This window comes from Molossus molossus, unplaced genomic scaffold, assembly GCF_014108415.1.
Source record: "Molossus molossus isolate mMolMol1 unplaced genomic scaffold, mMolMol1.p scaffold_m16_p_9, whole genome shotgun sequence".
NCBI classification, from domain to species: Eukaryota; Metazoa; Chordata; class Mammalia; order Chiroptera; family Molossidae; genus Molossus; species Molossus molossus.
In genome coordinates this window covers 41584163-41602043 of record NW_023425403.1, presented here as the reverse complement: position 1 = coordinate 41602043, position 17881 = coordinate 41584163, and the positions used below count along the sequence as shown (strand labels likewise).

The following is a 17881-nucleotide window of genomic DNA, read 5'->3' as shown; positions in this document are numbered from 1 at the left end:
TAATTGGCATTTAATGAAATAAGAAAATTTAAGGAAGGCACAGTATGTGGAAGAGAGATATCAAGGTTTCTAGAAATTACAAGTACACAGATAAACTGTATGTATTTTAAAATATGGAGTTTTTTGGTTTTATTTGTAATACCAAATATGAAATCTATTACCTTTAAATTGGTAATACAGTTATTGTTTTAAAATTTTGTAGGTAATACATTGTTGAAATGTGGACAACAAGGCTATTATTATTCCCAATAAAATTTACCAGCAGATATAATATTACAGATATTGAAGATCTTACTAAAAATTTAAAAATACATATAGATTTATACATCTTCTTTTAAAATTAAATAGGTTTCTCCTACTTTATTCACTATTACATATTCATTAACACAAAATTACAATCTTGGTCTATTTCACTGTGAAGGAAAAGTCGACTTTTTATCACGTTTTTAGCACACCTGTTTTCATAATGAGTATATGAATGTTTTGTTATTACTGTCAGCATTTCCTGTTAAATGACGATAACATGGGAGAACAGTTATGTGAATAGCATTTCACCAGGTGCACAAAGCACTGAGGCCTAGTCATTGATCCACTAAATTAAGAACCTTATGTTTTAATACTCATATTCTGATCTTTTAAAAATAGAAAATCACAGTGAAATTAATTTCCCAGAGGATTTCTATTATCGTCATAAATAGCCAAACACAAACTAGGTATCAACACCAATGCATTTCATTTATAATGTTCTGAATATATGAATGCTTTCTAAGAAAGAAACATTTTCCTTTTTTTACAAAAAGAAAATGTTTACACTGTGTGTGACAAGTACTGCACAGAAAAAAATATAATAAGCTTTCATGTACCTACCACCAAGTGCAAGAAATAAAACATCACAAATACAGTAGCAGTCTACTTCATGCTACTGCCTCTCTCCATCCCATTCATGGAGACACAGCGGGATGGAGGGGTCAATGGGGGGAAAAGCGAGGGTTAGGCAGGACATCTGCAATACTTTCAACAATAAAGATAGATTTAAAAAAACTGTTTTGAATTTGGAGCTGTTTTTCACATATGAGTTGTCATTATTATATAATGTATAGACAATATAGCTTCATGTATAACATTTATAATATGTGTGTTAATTTTTAACTAAACTTTACCTAAATGATGCCATACTTACTACATCTTGCTTCTGCTGCTCTAGGTCATGTTCTTGAGAATAATCAGATTGGCTTATACAACTGCAGTTTGTTTTTCTGTTGTGTGGTATGTCATTGCAAGACTATAATCTATTTTCTTTATAGATTTAGAATTTACAGTTCCAGGTATTTGACATTATGAAATTTTATATCAGTTTCAGTATTCAAATATTATAAACATACTGCAATGAAAATCTTGCCCAGGTTTTCTTACATGTACAGATGTATTTTTCTACCCTAATATACCAAGCAATGACTTCTTTGAATAATAGAAAGAGCATAACAATTTGTACAGTCAAAATGGTCTCTATGGTTGTTTATTATTTGACCCACCAATGACACACGGATTTTTCAGTTGCTTCACATTTTGTTCAATATTTATTATTGTCAGATTTGTTATTTTTTAGAGTATTGTGGGAGTAGAATATGTTCAAAATGTGTTTCAATTTGTAATGTCCAAATAACAAACTATGTTGACTCTATTTTCATGTTTTTGTTGGTCAGTATAGATTACTATTATGTGAATTTTCTGTTCACATCTTTTTTTTCTTTCATTTTCCCCCATTAAACTGTTATTGATTTTCTTCTTTATTGTATGTTTATTTATGTATATATTCATAGGTTATTTATAATGATGGCACATATTTATTCTCAGTTTGTAGTTTATATTTGATATGTCATTAATGATTCCAAGTTTTAAAAAATGTATAGAGTTGAAAATACCAAACTTTACTGTTTACACTTTGTGTGTGTGGTTTTTTTTTTTTTTTTTTGAGAACCATTTTCTAAATTACATTTATGAAAATAAACTACATTTTTTTTTAAGTTTAAACATTTTCATCTTCCTGTATGGATCAATATAGAATAAATTTGTTACAGTACCAAATAGCAATTCAAATTTACTAATACCTATCAATATGATTCCCATATATCTATATCATTTTAATGTATTAACATATGTTAACATTTTAACATATTATTATTTTTATCATTTTAAAGTATAACTTACTTCCTGTAAAATAGATTTGATGTGTACAATTCAATGAGTTTTGCCAAACTCCCCACCCTAATCAAAACATATAATGTTCACGTGTCCCAGGAATGTGCCCGGATTCCCTTTCAGCAAGTGCCTCACTCGTGTGCAAATAATTTAACTTCTTACCCTCAATTTATCTGATAAGCAATCAGCTAGCGTTCTTACCATCGTTTACCTAAATATAATGTATAATTTCTTATGTATTTAATAGTTTCTTTTATTTATGGTTTTCAGTTTGAGTGTTTGTGACTAGTTATTACATTGAATTTTGTGGAGTTCCTTTCATTTGTAGCTTGATGGTATTGACAAAATTTGTAAAATTTTGATCATTCTTTATTTAAATTATTTTTCTGGCCCTGTGCTCCACTTTCTTTCTTTTGTCTCTTTCTGAGTCTCATTCTGTTATCCTACAAGTTACAGAAACTCAATTTTGTCAGTTCTTCCCTCACTCCCTCCTACCTGCTCTGTTCTGTGGTGTCCAGTATATATTGGGCCTAATTAGTGGATCTTAAATTCATATATTGTTATATTCAGTTCTCATAATTTTAGTTGGTTCTCTTCTATAGCTTCTCTTAATACATTGAGGTTCACCATTTCTTCATTTATTGTGTCTGAATTTTTTTCTTTCAATTCTTGAGAGATTTAGAATAATTACTTTGAACCTTTGTTTGAAAATTCCAATATCTGTGCCCCTTCAGATCTATTTCTATTAACTGTTTCCTAGTTCTGTGTTTATTTTACTGTTTTTTCACACATCTAGTAATTTTTATTGTATGCTGCACATTTCAGATGATATGTGTCTAGATTTGAATATCTTCCTTTAAAAATGCTGAATTTTGCCCTGGCTGGTTTGGCTCAGCGGATGGAGCATCAGCCTATGGACCAGAGAGTCCCGGGTTCGGTTCCCGCTAAGGGCACGTGCCTTGGTTGAAGTTTGTCCCCAGCTCTGGTTGGGGTTGTGTGGGTGGCAACCACTTGATGTGTCTCTTTCACATTGATGTTCCTCTCTCTTTTCTTTCCTCCAGCTCTATCTGAAGATAAATACAAAAAATGTCATCAGGTGAGGATAAAAAAAAATGCTGCATTTTGTTGTGGCAAATAGTTAATTCATTGGTTTCTCATGTTGACATCTGAATATTTATTTGCCAATGCAAGCATAGAGTAGTCACTACTTTAAGGTTAGTGTAGTCTTATAAGATGTAGCCTTTTTTGATAGCCTCTACTGAATAAAAGGGATATTCTTCAAGTCCTCTCCAGTTTTGCCAGTTGTAACTCCAATATTTTCAAGCCCTAATACAAATCACAATACCTTAATTGAGTTCTGAGAGTTCAATGAACATGAAAGAAGAAAGATACTATATATGACCCAACGCGGTGGTGATCAGCCATGTGTGATTTTGCTCCCCAAAGGATATTTGACAACATCTGGAGACATCTGTGGATATCACATTAAAGGTGGCAGTACTATTGGCATCTAATTGGAAGAGGCCAGAGTGCTTCTAAACATATCCTACAACCTTCCACAACAAAGAACTATCCAGGCTGCACATACCCCTTGTATGGGTAAATTTTTTTTTTTTTTTTATCCTCACCCGAGGATATTTTTCCATTTTTTGTACAGATAGAGAGGAAGGGAGAGAGAGAGAGAGAGAAACATCGACGTGAAGGGACACATCGAGTGGCTGCCACCCGCACGACCAACCAGGGCCGGGGACAAACTGCAACCGAAGTACGTGCCCTTAGCGGGAACCGAACCCAGGTCTCTCTGGACCGCAGGCCGACGCTCTAACCGCTGAGCCAAACCGGCCAGGGCAGTATGGGTAAATTTTCTAAACGTTGAGTATTTGCACAAAATATTTTTGAACTACAAATATAAAGAAAATGGTGCCTTTTTAAAAGTAATATAGTTATCATAATAAAAAAATATAATTTAATACAAAAATTACTGTTAGATATCAAGACTATTATGATGAATCCAATGTTTTATCCAACAAATATGTTAATAATAATACTTTTCTGGTGTTATGAAGAGTTTGAGTAGATATAATGTTAATTTTTAAAAATATAGAATTTGAAGAGAAATGTAGTTCCTTTTTATGTAAAACATAATATCAGAAATTTCCATATTCCACAAGACATATGATAGCAGTGAGTCATTTTTTTTTATGTTGTGTAGTATATAATGGTTAAAACTAGTTACATTACTTTCACTTTCTCAGCACCACACTTATTCAGTAAAGAGGCTGATAATTAGGAGTGCAATTGTTTATTTGGTTTAATAATACAGGCTATGTCCACTTAACATTTAATGTTCTATCTCAGATAGAACTTTTAGTAGAACACCTGGAAAATGTGAATCCTCTTAACAGAAGAGTCCATAAATAACATACAATAGGCAATTGTATGCAGACGGATTATCACAGTTTGATTCAGTGGCAATAGATGATTTTAACGGTTTTTCTAACAGATGTGCTCAAAACAGCCATACTGTACTCTACTTCACTGAATGCCTCAAATGGTTTCATTCTGGAAATGTAATAGAGTACTTTTAAAAAGGCAGAACACAATAGAACAATAGTGTCATTCAGTATATTGAAGATGTTTTGCAACAAGGACATGGTAGCCTTGTATCTCCCATGCTTAGCCTAGCACTTTTCACATTCTAATTAATTGTATATTAAAAAATATAAAAGCATAAATTTTAACTTAGGTAAATAATTTAATGTAATATTTTTACCATATTTTTGTTATTAAGACTATATCCATGAAGCGGCTCTCTCTATGGAGCATGCCCGTACCTTTCCCCACACCCTCCCCCACGTGCATTCTCCTTGCCTCTCTGTTCCAAGGGTCCTTCTTTTACCTCTGTAACTTGTTTCCTGACATCATTTCTTCTATGACTCACTTCTAACTCCGTGACTTTCTAAGTAAACATTCTCTTATAGTTTGAAAAACAAGCAACAACCAAAGACTATATCCATGAAATATCTAATGTCTGTATTTTTCATTTGTTAAGGGTGTTATAAATCATTTTCTTGTATATTACCCTAACTTGGCCTCATAACATGAATGATAGGTCTTACTGTTTGCATTTAATTTCAAGAAATTCGGTTGATTTATCAAGCCATGCATGGTACTGAGAAAAAAAATCATAATGTCTTTTAAATTAAAATGGAATGATTATCATTTTTTATTATACTGTAGCTAAATTTTTATTACAATATATTAACCAAAAAATGAAATTTAATGGTATATTTTAAAAGTCATATTGCATCTATTTATTAAATTAAAATACATTTATTTATTGAGACATCTATTTTTAAATACATGTATTGAGTAGAGAAATATAATGTTATTATAGGTTACAATTGGTATCATTTTGTATGCTTGAAATAAAACTTATCTCTTTGGATAGAATCCAGTAGAAAATACTATATATTCAGTATTTTATATATAATATATAAATATATTTCCCATGAAATCTAGTCATCAGAATCTCCAAAATACACTGAGAAAAATGTACTTATTAATGTTATAAAAACAATGTGTAAATTCTAATTATTGAGAAATTTCAACTAAATTCGGTGGGCAAGAGATAAAGTGGTGGATTGTTTGCAAAAATGTTCCCATGTGTTCTGCTTTGCAATGTGATAGGGCTGCTCCTCTCATCAATGGTAGAGATTAATTCCTTACCCCTGTACTTTGGACTGGCCTTGTGATTTGTCTGTATAACTGAAATGTAAAAGGGAGGTTCATAAGTTCAAAACCCAGGCATTAAAAAGCTTTTTTTGGCTTCCAATTTGCCCCTTTGGAACACAGTCCTGATGTGGCCATTTAAAGAAGTGCAGTCTAACCTGCTGAAGAATTTGAGGTTCACGGAGAACTGAGGTTTGCAGGCCAACAGACAGTGGCACTTCCAGGCATGTGAGTAAGACAATCTTGGATCATTAAACGCAAGTCTCAAGGCACCGTACGGATGAGTGATTAAGAGAAGACTGGGAGAAGCAGTGCCCAGCTAACCCAAGCTCCAGCTGCCAACTCACTGACTGTCCAGCAATTAGTTTTAACATAATAAGTTTGAGGATAACTTGTTATACCCAGTAGGTAGCTAATACAGAGGGATTCCTGAGGAAGAAATGGCTTCTAAATTTGGCAATACTTGACAAAGTAGTGTGGAAAGTTACTCAGGACAGAGGGAAGAGCAGAGATCTCAAAGATGCTGTGGGCTGTATGTTGGGAGCTGCAAGCATTTCATTAATTCTGGAGCAAAACCAGGGTACCAAGAGACATGACCTTAGAGCTCGGCAGAAACTTTATATGATTTGCAATACTTTGGATGTTATAGAGGAGCAAATGAGCATAATTGAAATATACTAAGGCATGGGTGTGACCTTATTTTACTGTTTAATTAATCATTCCAGTAACTAAGCTTGCATACATATGTTAAGAAAGAATATTGGCCAGTGGGCCAAATATCTCAGTGCTTTAGCAAGGGCTGATGGTGAACTAAAATAAGGGTTAATAATAATAAGATGTTGAAAGAAAAGAGAAATTTAAATTTAACTAAAGATTAGTTCAGTTGGTATCAAAGACATTTCATATGTGAGAAATATTAGAACTATGAACAGCATAAAATTGCACAATATTCTCATTTCCAAAGAAAATATTAAATAAAAGACCAGAGGCCGTATCACATATCTTATAGAATAAAGTAATAAATTAAAACAAGATAAACAAAAGCATACAATAAGTTTAATTTGCTTGTATTTTGGAATACAGATTATTCAGTAAAAAAGGAAATGTAATATTATATCAAAACTAATCATCTGAAAGTTGTAATTTCGTGTTCAAACAGTTTGTAGACGCTGTCATTTCATGAAGAACAATGTTACGGCATAAGGAAAAAGAAATAAAAATCACCAGGGGCAACAGCAAGTAGATATTGAATTTTTTCGATTGCATAGACAGAGCTCTGTGCAGTTTTTCTTTGTAGATAAGGAGCTGGAATAGGAAAATAGACTATGATCATCCTTCTCTGTACACAAATGTAAAATAAAGGATGTTGAGTTACATTGGAAGGGATTGAGAATTGCAGAGCATTATAAATAAACAGAAAAAACAAACAAACAAACAAACAAAAACCCTGGAATCTGTGGCGTTTGTTATACATATTTGTAAAATCTAACATTAAATATGAGTTATCACCACCTGAAATGGGGGAAAATAGCATACTTTTCAGCACTTTCCAGTAAATATTCTAAAATACATCGCCCTCCCTATTTTTCTGCATTCAATCAAGTGAAATCAAGGAATAGAAATAATGATTCTCCAGAAGTGGGTTTTCATTCTGCGCTGGATTGCTCCTCCTGAGTCTATCTGAACTGCAGCAGGTTGTGAACATGGCTGACATGTCTTGTGTGGATTATAACAAGAATCTCTGAACAAACATCTACCATTTCTTGATGTGGTCCAACACATTTACACAAGTAGAAACTAATTATAAATAAAAACTTTTTATTCAAAACAGAAAGTGTAAAATGTATCATCACTTAGTGATAAATTGTACCATAATATTTTGTTTCAAAACAAAATAAAATATCAGAATGAGTTTTCTTTAAATAATAAATCAGTCTTTCCTTGTCCTGTTTTCTCAGGTTGGCTATGTGAGCCTGACAGAATATGATTTATACAAGTGAGAATGTTCTTTTTAAAAGGTCTAGATAATGGGAAATTCTTGCCAAAATAAAAACCTAAAAACAAAAACCCACAGGTATAAGCTATATGTATTTTGTCTAGTTCAAACACTTTTACTCAGAATCCCCCAAAATATGAATAAGAAAACAAACTGTTTCTTACTTACAAAGCAACAACCACCATGACAAAACGACCTTCAGTACTGAACTAGATTTCAGAATATCTGCATTCTCTTCTTGACTCCAAGTTGATAAGACATTGAGCAGGTCGCTTAATCATTTTAATCGTGAGCTTCCTTTGAGATAAACATTATTCAGACTATGTATATGATGTGCTTTCAGGGGCAGATGGAAATGCAAACTTCCTTTAAAGAGCAGTTCCACACTGATGCTGCCTTGGTGATTGAAAGCCAGCTTATGGATTCAATGCTATTTGTGAGAGGGCAACACCTGAATGCGTTATCAAACAGTAAAACATTTCTTCTAATACTTGCTCAGTTTATCTAGCCATACTTATGAGTATTAAGATAACCCCCTGGCAAAAACTCCTGAGTTTAGCATATAAAGAGATTCATGGAACTTCTGGAGTTAGGATGGGTGTGTGTGTGTGTGTGTGTGTGTGTGTGTGTGTAAAAAGAAAAAAACTTGCTGCAAAGAAATTCAGTTCTACATAATTAGGTTTTTATAACTTACAGACAAGATGATTGAACTCTTATCTCTTTATTCATTGTTTTACAATGTCTGCCCCCAGATCTGTTCTCTCTGTCTCTGTCTTCCTCTCTCTCCAAACACACACACAGACACACATTATAATTTTGATTAGGAATAATTTAGAAAAAGACACAAAATATAGGAAAATTAATTAAACATAAAATACTTTTTTTGAGGTATATGTCAGGAAGTTAAAAAACTACTATCCCTTAAACTCACTTCAATCCTTGTTCCTAGACATAATCCTTAATGAACTTTTAGTGAATATTGTTCAATAAATATTTCTTAAAATAGAAATATTTTTAAATACCTTAGTATGTTACTAAATGCATTATTTTTATACTCTCATATTTATTCCTTCAATACTATTCAAATGTAGCAATAAAATTTACTTCAAGAACGTAATGAAGATACTTTTGGGATAAAATAAGCATATTGCCTGCCCCCCTCCCATGATATTTCTCATCAATATCATTGTTAGATAATAACTGACATCAACATAGTGCCTTCTATGTGCTTTATACTTAATAACGTTACAAACATTGGCTGATTTAATCTTTATGATAAACCATTAATTTATTATAAGGATTTGTAAAAATAAAGGAATTCAAATTTACAGAAAGAGAATTGAGACAATGAGAACAATAAATGTTCCAGAAAGTCACCTGGCTTAAGTAGAGATACTGGGGCCATAGTCTTCCACCTAGATTTTTATGGACCACTCTATAATACCTAATATGCTTACACACAGATGATGGGACTTGATTACTGAAAACATTAGAGGTCTAATTTACAACTAGCCAAGCTATAAAATTACTGCCATAAAAATCCTGCATTAAATATTCAAAAAACAGCATTTTTATAAAATGTCAATGCATCGGGTGTTTTATGATGTATACTCAAAGATAGAAATTTATTTCATAAAGATACTTGCTTTAGCCCTGGCCAGTTTGGCTCAGCGGTTAGAGCGTTGGCCTGCGGTCCGGAGAGACCCGGGTTTGGTTCCCGCTAAGGGCACGTACTTCGGTTGCAGTTTGTCCCCGGCCCTGGTTGGTCGTGCAGGTGGCAGCCACTCGATGTGTCCCTTCATGTCGATGTTTCTCTCTCTCTCTCCCTTCCTCTCTCTCCCTCCCACTCTATCTGTACAAAAAATTGAAAAATATCCTCGGGCGAGGATAAAAAAAAAAAAGATACTTGCTTTATCTTAGTTACACCAGATGGTTTTAAACTCAGAGAAGAACACTCATTGTGCAGCTGTCTAAATACTCAAACATGCTGCCTTCAATAGGTGATTTACTGCCTTTAATTTGTTATATTTTTTTACTATTTAGGAGACATAATGTGGTGTATTTTAAACATATTTGTACCCTGGCTGGTTTGGCTCAGCAGTTAGAGCATCTGGCCTGCAGTCCAGAGAGACCTGGGTTTCCTTCCCGCTATGGGCACGTACCTTGGTTGCAGTTTGTCCCCAGCCCTGTTTGGGGTCGTGTGGGAGGCAGCCACTCGATGTGTCCCTTTCACACTGATGTTTCTTTCTCTCTCTCCCTCTCTCTCCCTCCCACTCTATCTGAAAAAAAAAAGGAAAAATGTCCTCTGGTGAGGATAAACAAACAAACAAACAAACAGATTTGTAAACACAATGTATTTCTTTTTCCTGACTTACTAAATGTTTTCCCTGGATCAATTTGTACCATCAATGAGCTGAATATTTGGATATGATTATTTGTCCCTTTATAAAATCTATTCATATGATTTGCTCTAATTGTTTTTATGAAAATGATTTATTTAGGCCTGTTTCATGTTTTAATTTGCCCTGAAATGAACTATAACAGTTATGTGCAAAAAATCATTTTACCCAAATCATTCTTATTTCACTCTCATTAGTTGACAAAAATTGTACAAATTTTATGAACTTGTTTTTTCTATAGTTTACTTTCTGTTTTCTTTCAACCTTTTTTTGGTCTTTAATTCATTTTTAACATGTTGCATTACATAAAAATCTACTCAATTATAAGCTATTTATAAAAGATAAACTATTCAAAATATATTTATAAATAATTTTATGTATAAAGAAGACTATAGGTAAATAGTGTTATCATACCATATATGTTAGTGTATAGTTTCAATTTAGAATATCATAAGGACATTTTCATTATATGATATATAATTTGGATACATGTAACCTTTAACACCTGAATCTACTACCAAAATCTGTACCACAGTTAATTGTTTCTAACCAGTGAAACATCATTCAGACTTCATACCATTCACTTTTCATAGAAATGTAACCTCAGACCATCTGTTGGTAGCAAGCAAAGTTTATTTCCATTGGCAGATACTGCTTTTGGCCTCTATTGTCAGCAGTATTTATTCTGACTCTCATCAGTATTCTCTAAAATCCTCATTGGCTCCTATCTTCAACTAATGAGGTAGCTAATAGCTGCTGTAGATTTAATATGTATTTCACAGAACTAATTTAAAGTATTCTGAACTTCCATTCGGCATGAAAGGAAACATTCCCCAAAAATGTATCATAGAAATGTGATGTTGAGAACCATCACTCTACGAGGGTGGGTATTCAAACTCTCATGACATAGAAATGTCTCTTTTTATCAGCAGCCAAATCCTCCCTCCTCCCCACAGGAAGAGTTTCCTGAGGTAAATTGCTATGCTTTGCATAATGGCATGGGAATAAGTCTCTCCTTAGGCCATGTTTAATAAAAATTTTTTTTAATTTATTCAATGTTCTGTCAGGTACTGCTTTAGTTTTGAAAGTTTTACCTTAAACAAAACTGAACATTACCTTTTCTGATAAGATTGAAAATGTAGCCCGGCTCATGTGGTTCAGTGGATTGAATATTGTCCTATGGACTGAGAGGTCCTGGTTCGATTCCCCACGTCAGGGCTCATGCGGGTTGTGGCTCAATCCCCAGTAGGAGGCATGCAGGAGGCAGCCGATCAGTGTTTCTCTCTCATTAATGTTTCTATCCCTGCCCTCTTCCTCTCTCTCTAAACAAATCAATAGAAGTTTTCTTTTTAAAATGTATTGTTTGTTGAAGAGAGAAGAAATGCTATGGTTTGATGAAGTAAGACTGAGATTTTAAAAAGGTGTAAAGTGGATAGTATAGTGGACATTTAATTTTTGTTTTGGTGTATGCTGTTACAATGTTTCGTTTCTCTCTCTCTGTGAGATCTCCAGTATGTTTCTATGTCTGTTTTGAGGTACATGACCAAGTGCTGAATATGACTTCAGTGCGGGGGGGAAAAAACAATAGCAAGACTGCTATTTAATATATATGTCTAGCACTGTTGCAATGTTATTTCTTGGGTGTGAAGATAGCCTCATGTTCTTCTCCCAATATACCTCCTGAAGCTCAAAAATACATCAGCATATAACATTTACAAAAAAATTGATAAAGTTTATTAGGAAAGAAAATAATGTTTCCACTTACTTGAATTTTAATATTTATTTTTTATAGTTGCAATTAATAGATCATATTTCTTAAGCTTTTTGCTCAACTTACTAATATCATTCTATTTATAAATGTCTTTTACATAGAATTAAATACATTAGATTCTTCACTTGTTCTTTGGTGTATGCTCAATTAACTTATAAATTTGACAGATTAGGTTTTTCTAGCCATCTAACACCACTTATAAACTTCATTGAATTCTCATGACACTTCAGAGTAAAATGACAAATTTCATGTATCTAATTATTTTAAGCACTTGAAAACACTTAATAAGTGAGACTTTAAGAGCCAATATGCAATTTGCCAAATTCCACCCCCCTGCCAAGCAGACTACTATTGTGCCACAAGGTTAAGAATTTTTTAGTTTAAAACTTTGAGAAGGGATAATAACAGGTAGGGCCTGAAAGAACATAAAGCATGAGTGCGGATTAAATGATTTTCCATGGTACCATTGCTAATGCTGAGGATATTTGTAGAATTGATTCCATGTTTTTCTTACAAATTTCCAAGGATGACTAATATACAAAGGACAAACAGGAATATACCTATGCACACACACAAATGACAGGCTCTTACCAATTATTAATAAATCTCTAATTACTTTGTTATTATGTTTACATATGCTTAATTGCTCTTTATTATTATTATTCCAATGAGCTTTCTACTACTGGATAAAAATGCCAGAGTTATCAAGATAACAACTGCAGAAATGACCTTGAGAATTTAGTGATATATATATATATATATATATATATATACACACACACATATATATATTTTAAACATTTATATTATGGTAAATTTCTGAAGAGAAAAAAAAAAAGACAGAGAGATAATAGCATTCTCTCTCACACGTCATCTGTAATTGCTTCTGGTATCAAATCTATTTTCAACAGAAGAAAAATTAAACATTTAACATGTTCTGCAATCCCCTCACTATCCATTTGTGTCTCAATCAGAAATAGCTTCAGCTTCCTGCTGAGAAAGCCAAACACCCTGGCTGCTTCACACAGAAGACCTTCTTGGTGAGTCCATTTTTCCCAAGTGGGTTTTCAAGCAGGAGAGTGCCCACTGTTGCCATTAAACACTGTTGCGGGTTTGCGTTCAGGAGCTGTAGGTTGATATACTGACAGAGAAGAGTGCTCGGACTGTCGATCAGAGAGGGAGCTGACCCTGCAGTCACACACAGTGTTTTTCCACTAAGACTCAGTAAGCCAGTTTGGTTTTGTGTTGCTGTTTTACCGTGGAAGAGAATCAGCTCTGTATCTTTCACACCGAACATGCTAGTAACAACACTTCAGCTTAGAAGGTCTAACCTGTCATCGCCCTCTGGGTTTTCCAGAAGCAGCACTCCACCTTGCCCACGGCCATTGGCACAAATGTGGAGATTGACATATGCGCAGGCAGGGCCAGGCGTGGACGATCCTCTGGTGAGTGCAATTTCCAGGTCAGACCCCTTTAACTGCAGTTTTTCTTGAATAAGGATTTGATCTGATGTCGGAACTGGATATGGTTTTAAGGCTGCTTTTATCGTGGCAAATACGAACTCCATGTGGCTCTCAATAATGGTGCCCAGATCATTTCCTTCAGACTGCACTGTGTAGTAAACTGTCACTCCGTCAGTCGGAACCAGACCGCACTTTTTGCGAAGTTTCTGGATTCAATTGATGACTTCCCGAGCCATTCCTCCATCCACCATCGACTGGTCAGGGGTAACGTCTAAGACCAGCAGAGCCCAAGCATCGAAGTGGCTTCACTGCGCGGTCCCAGCTGCAGCCTGATCAAAGGTGTCCAGGAGGGAATGTCTTCTTGGTGCAGTTCATGGCCCCACACGAGGGTCCCACTCTTCTGGAACTGCTCCCTTCCTCACGGCTCAGCTGCCCCATGGCCGTCATCACCGGCCTGTAGGCTCCCTTCAGCCTCTTTCCTAGGATCATGTGCTCTGGTTCTGCCCTTAGGCGAATACCATATTTGTTTTTATTCATAGAAAGTGTAACTTTTTTATTCTTTTTTTTTTTTTTTTTTATTCTCACCCGAGGACATTTTTCCATTTTTTTGTTCAGTAGAGTGGGAGGGAGAGAGAGGAAGAGAGAAGGAGAGAAACATTGACGTGAAAGGGACACATCAAGTGGTTGCCACCTGCACCATCCAACCAGGGCCGGGGACAAACGACAACCGAGGTTCGTGCCCTTAGCGGGAACCAAACCCAGGTCTCTCGGGACTGCAGGCCCATGCTCTAACTGCTGAGGCAAACCGGCCAGGGCAAAAGTGTAACTTTTTGAACATTCAGTTCCTCAATGATATACTTCTCCAAAGACCTGATATCACAGAGAGCTTCTGGATCTTGATGGATAACCACAATTTCTTTCAAAGGATACTTTATTTGAATAGTTTTGTGGTCTCAAATCACTCACCCAAGTTCAGTCACAGATTGCATTCTAGATACTGCACTCGCGGTTTTCTTGTCAATCAATTCCTCTCTAACATGGGGCAGCATGAGGTAGTGGATGCTGAGTGTGTCCTTGTCCTGGACAGAAATAGGGTCAACCAGCATCTTAAGATTCTGGTATATCAGTTCAGTAAGAAAAGGTGTATACAGAGCCACAAGTCTGCACAGACAAAGCGAAACACTAAACAAGGTCTCCAGGGCCATAATACAATCCTCCATTTCATTTTCACCCTTTAATCTTTGGCTGTTCATTCTAACATACCAATTGGTCAGAACATGGACAAACTTAACCTGGTGAGGCACCACAGTATAGAGCATGTAAGCTGCCAGTTTTGTCTCAAAGAGTGCACTGAGTGACTGCATGAAGGACAGGACCCACCAGTCTGTGATGTTGGCACTTTCTTTACCCGTGTTCTCATTGTAGAGGAATTCCATTTCTTCCTCCTTCTGCAGCCTTAGGACATTCTGGATGAAGAAGCGATAGACAATGTACCAAGGGAGTAGCACATCCTTCAGGACATCACACACACCTTCCTCCTTAAAGTGGAGGTTTTCTGCTCTTACCGCAGGGGAGTTAATCAGGTATAATCTGAGGGCATCAGCACCATATTTATGGATGATTGAAAATGGATATGGATAATTCTTTTTTTGTTTGCTCATTTTCTGGCCATCACTTGCAAGGATAAGTCCACTCACAATCACATTCCTGAAAGGCGGTTGTCTAAGGAGAGCTGTGGCCAGCACCAGCAGAGTGTAAAACCATCCTCTGGGTTGGTTGATGCCTTCAGCAATGAAGTGTGCAGGAAATGCATCTTAAACCTCCTTCCTATTTTCAAATGGATAATGAGCTTGAGCATAAGGCATGCTGCCACTCTCAAACCAACAGTCAAACACTTCAGAGACACGGTGCAGCAATCCCTTCCCACAGTGTGAAGGAACGGTCAGGTGCTCAGTGCTCTCTCTGTGGGGATCTGAGATCTTTGCTCCTGATATTCTTCAAGCTCTGCCGTTGACTCAGTGTAGACTATCTCCTCGAAGTCCTCGCTGACCCACAGTGGGATGGCAGTGCCCCAGTATCTGCTTCTGAAATTGCGCAGTCACGTGCATCTTTCAGCCAACTTCCAAATCACTTTTCCCGCACAAACTCTGGGACCCAGTAACACAGGTCATTGTTTCTCAGCAGCTGGTCTATCATGTGCTTGACTGGCACAAACCAGCTGGGCACCGCTTTGTAAATGAGGGGAGTGTCTAACCTCCAGCAGAAAGGATAACTATGAGTAAAAGTACTGGCAACAAGAAGTCAGCCTTGTTCCTTCAGGGTCCTGATGACATTTTTGTCAGCATCCTTCACATACTGTCCCACGAAATCTGTCACTTCCACTGTGAAACAGCCTGAGGCATCCACAGGGCACACAGGGACAGAACCTTTCTGAATGATGTCGAAGTCCATACAGACCCGAGAGTCATCAGCACCAACATAAGGAGCTTGATGTACAACCCCAGTGCCTTCTTCCTGCCGCACATAGTTGTCGACGAGCTCTGTGAAAACACCATTCTCCTTGCACTTCACAGAATAGTCGAAAGGGGCCTATATTTCTTGCCTTTGAGATAGGAACCTGGAAAACTTTCAAGGATCTCATAGTCATAGTTATACAGGGCTGGCAATCTGGCTTCCATTAAAATGAGTGGTTTTCCTCTGACAACATCTTTAATCTTCACATACTGCATATCTGGGTTAAGACAGAGGGCAAGGTTACTAGGGAGAGTCCAGGGAGTAGTTGTCCAAACAACCAAAGATATATTTTCATTTGCCTCCAAAGGGAAGGTAACAAATATTGAAGGATCTTGAACATCCTTGTAATTCTGGTGAGATTCGAAGTTGGAATGTGAATGTTGCATGCAGTGGAAAAGGGCATGACTTTCATACCTCTATAAACAAGGCCTTTATCGAAGAGTTGTTTGAAGACCCCCAAACAGATTCCATGAATTCTGGATAGAGAGTTTTGTAGTTATTGTCAAAATCAATCCATTGGCCAAGTCTGGTAACTGTAGCCATCCACTGGGCAGAATATCTCATCGCAATTTTTCAGCACTGATTGTTACACTCCACAACCCCCATTTGGGCTACATCCTCTGGTCCTTTGATTCCCAGGACCTTATCAATTTCAAATTACACAGGAAAGACATGACAATTCCATTCAAATCTTCTGTTGCATGAAAATCACTCTGGTGAGCATATCTTGTAACTATATCTTTAATTGTCCCTGCAAGTACATGTTCATAGCGAGGCAGTCTAGTTGCAAAAGGAGGCTCATCATAGAAAGTAAATTTTGGCCTATATGTTGACTCCTTTAAGCATCCTTGAAAAACAATTAAATTTGGACCAGAACTGCAAGATGTTCTCTTCTTCAGCAGGAAAATCGATGTTTTCTGGAACTTGCTGAACCATTTTGTTCTGAGGCCGAGCCGGTGGGCCTGGGGAGTGCACGCAGCTGAGGAGTGTCCGGAGCTGATGGTGTTCTATATCTATGTGAAATCTTTGTTCCAATATTAATTGTTACAATAATTGTATAGTCTCTGCACTTCTTCCTCTATCAAGTTACTTTCTGAGGGTTCTGTTACCTCTATACACTAAATTGAAAAAATAAAATGTTCCATGCAAAAATATGGCATATGTAGAAGGCATAATCATTGTATTTGAAATATGAAATAATTCATTTCAAATAATGGTTTAATAATACACACACATATCTATCTATCTATCTATCTATCTATCTATCATCTATCATCGTCTATCTATCATCTGTTTATACATATACAAAGAGTACAATTTTACATTTAAAATTGTCATTGTTTTAGAATATCTGCTGTTTATAAGATTGTATTATTTTATTTTTAATAGCAGCAGCATTGGATTGCTGCACATCTTTAAATTTTCACATTGCTTGGTATAAAGTATTTAGTGATAGTTTCTTAATTAAAAAGGTTTCCTTCATAAATTCTTTCTCATGGGAGGAGTAATATGGATAAAGAGAAACGGTTCCTCTTATGCTCTTCAATGTGTTCAAACTCAGATTTTTTTCCCACCCGTGGTGCTGGAAACTGTTCAAGACTCCTGGCCTCCCACAAAAGAAAATTCTTCCATGGGTGATTGTCAAAACTGGTGTTCTTTGGGGTAAGTTGGTAGAAAACTTCTATTCACAATTTTGCTAATGTTACTTTGCATGTATGTGTGATCATCTCTCTTTTATATCCTGCTTGTTATGCTTAGTAGATGTATTTATTGCTATTTGTTAAGATATTATATGTGGCCCTGGCTG

The 17881-nt window shown here is 35.8% G+C and overlaps 1 pseudogene; it reads right to left on the bottom strand.

Moving 5' to 3' along the window:
• Positions 1-12960: 12960 nt before the first annotated feature.
• Positions 12961-17010, bottom strand: LOC118622366 (annotated as a pseudogene).
• Between the last annotated feature and the right edge of the window lie 871 nt (positions 17011-17881).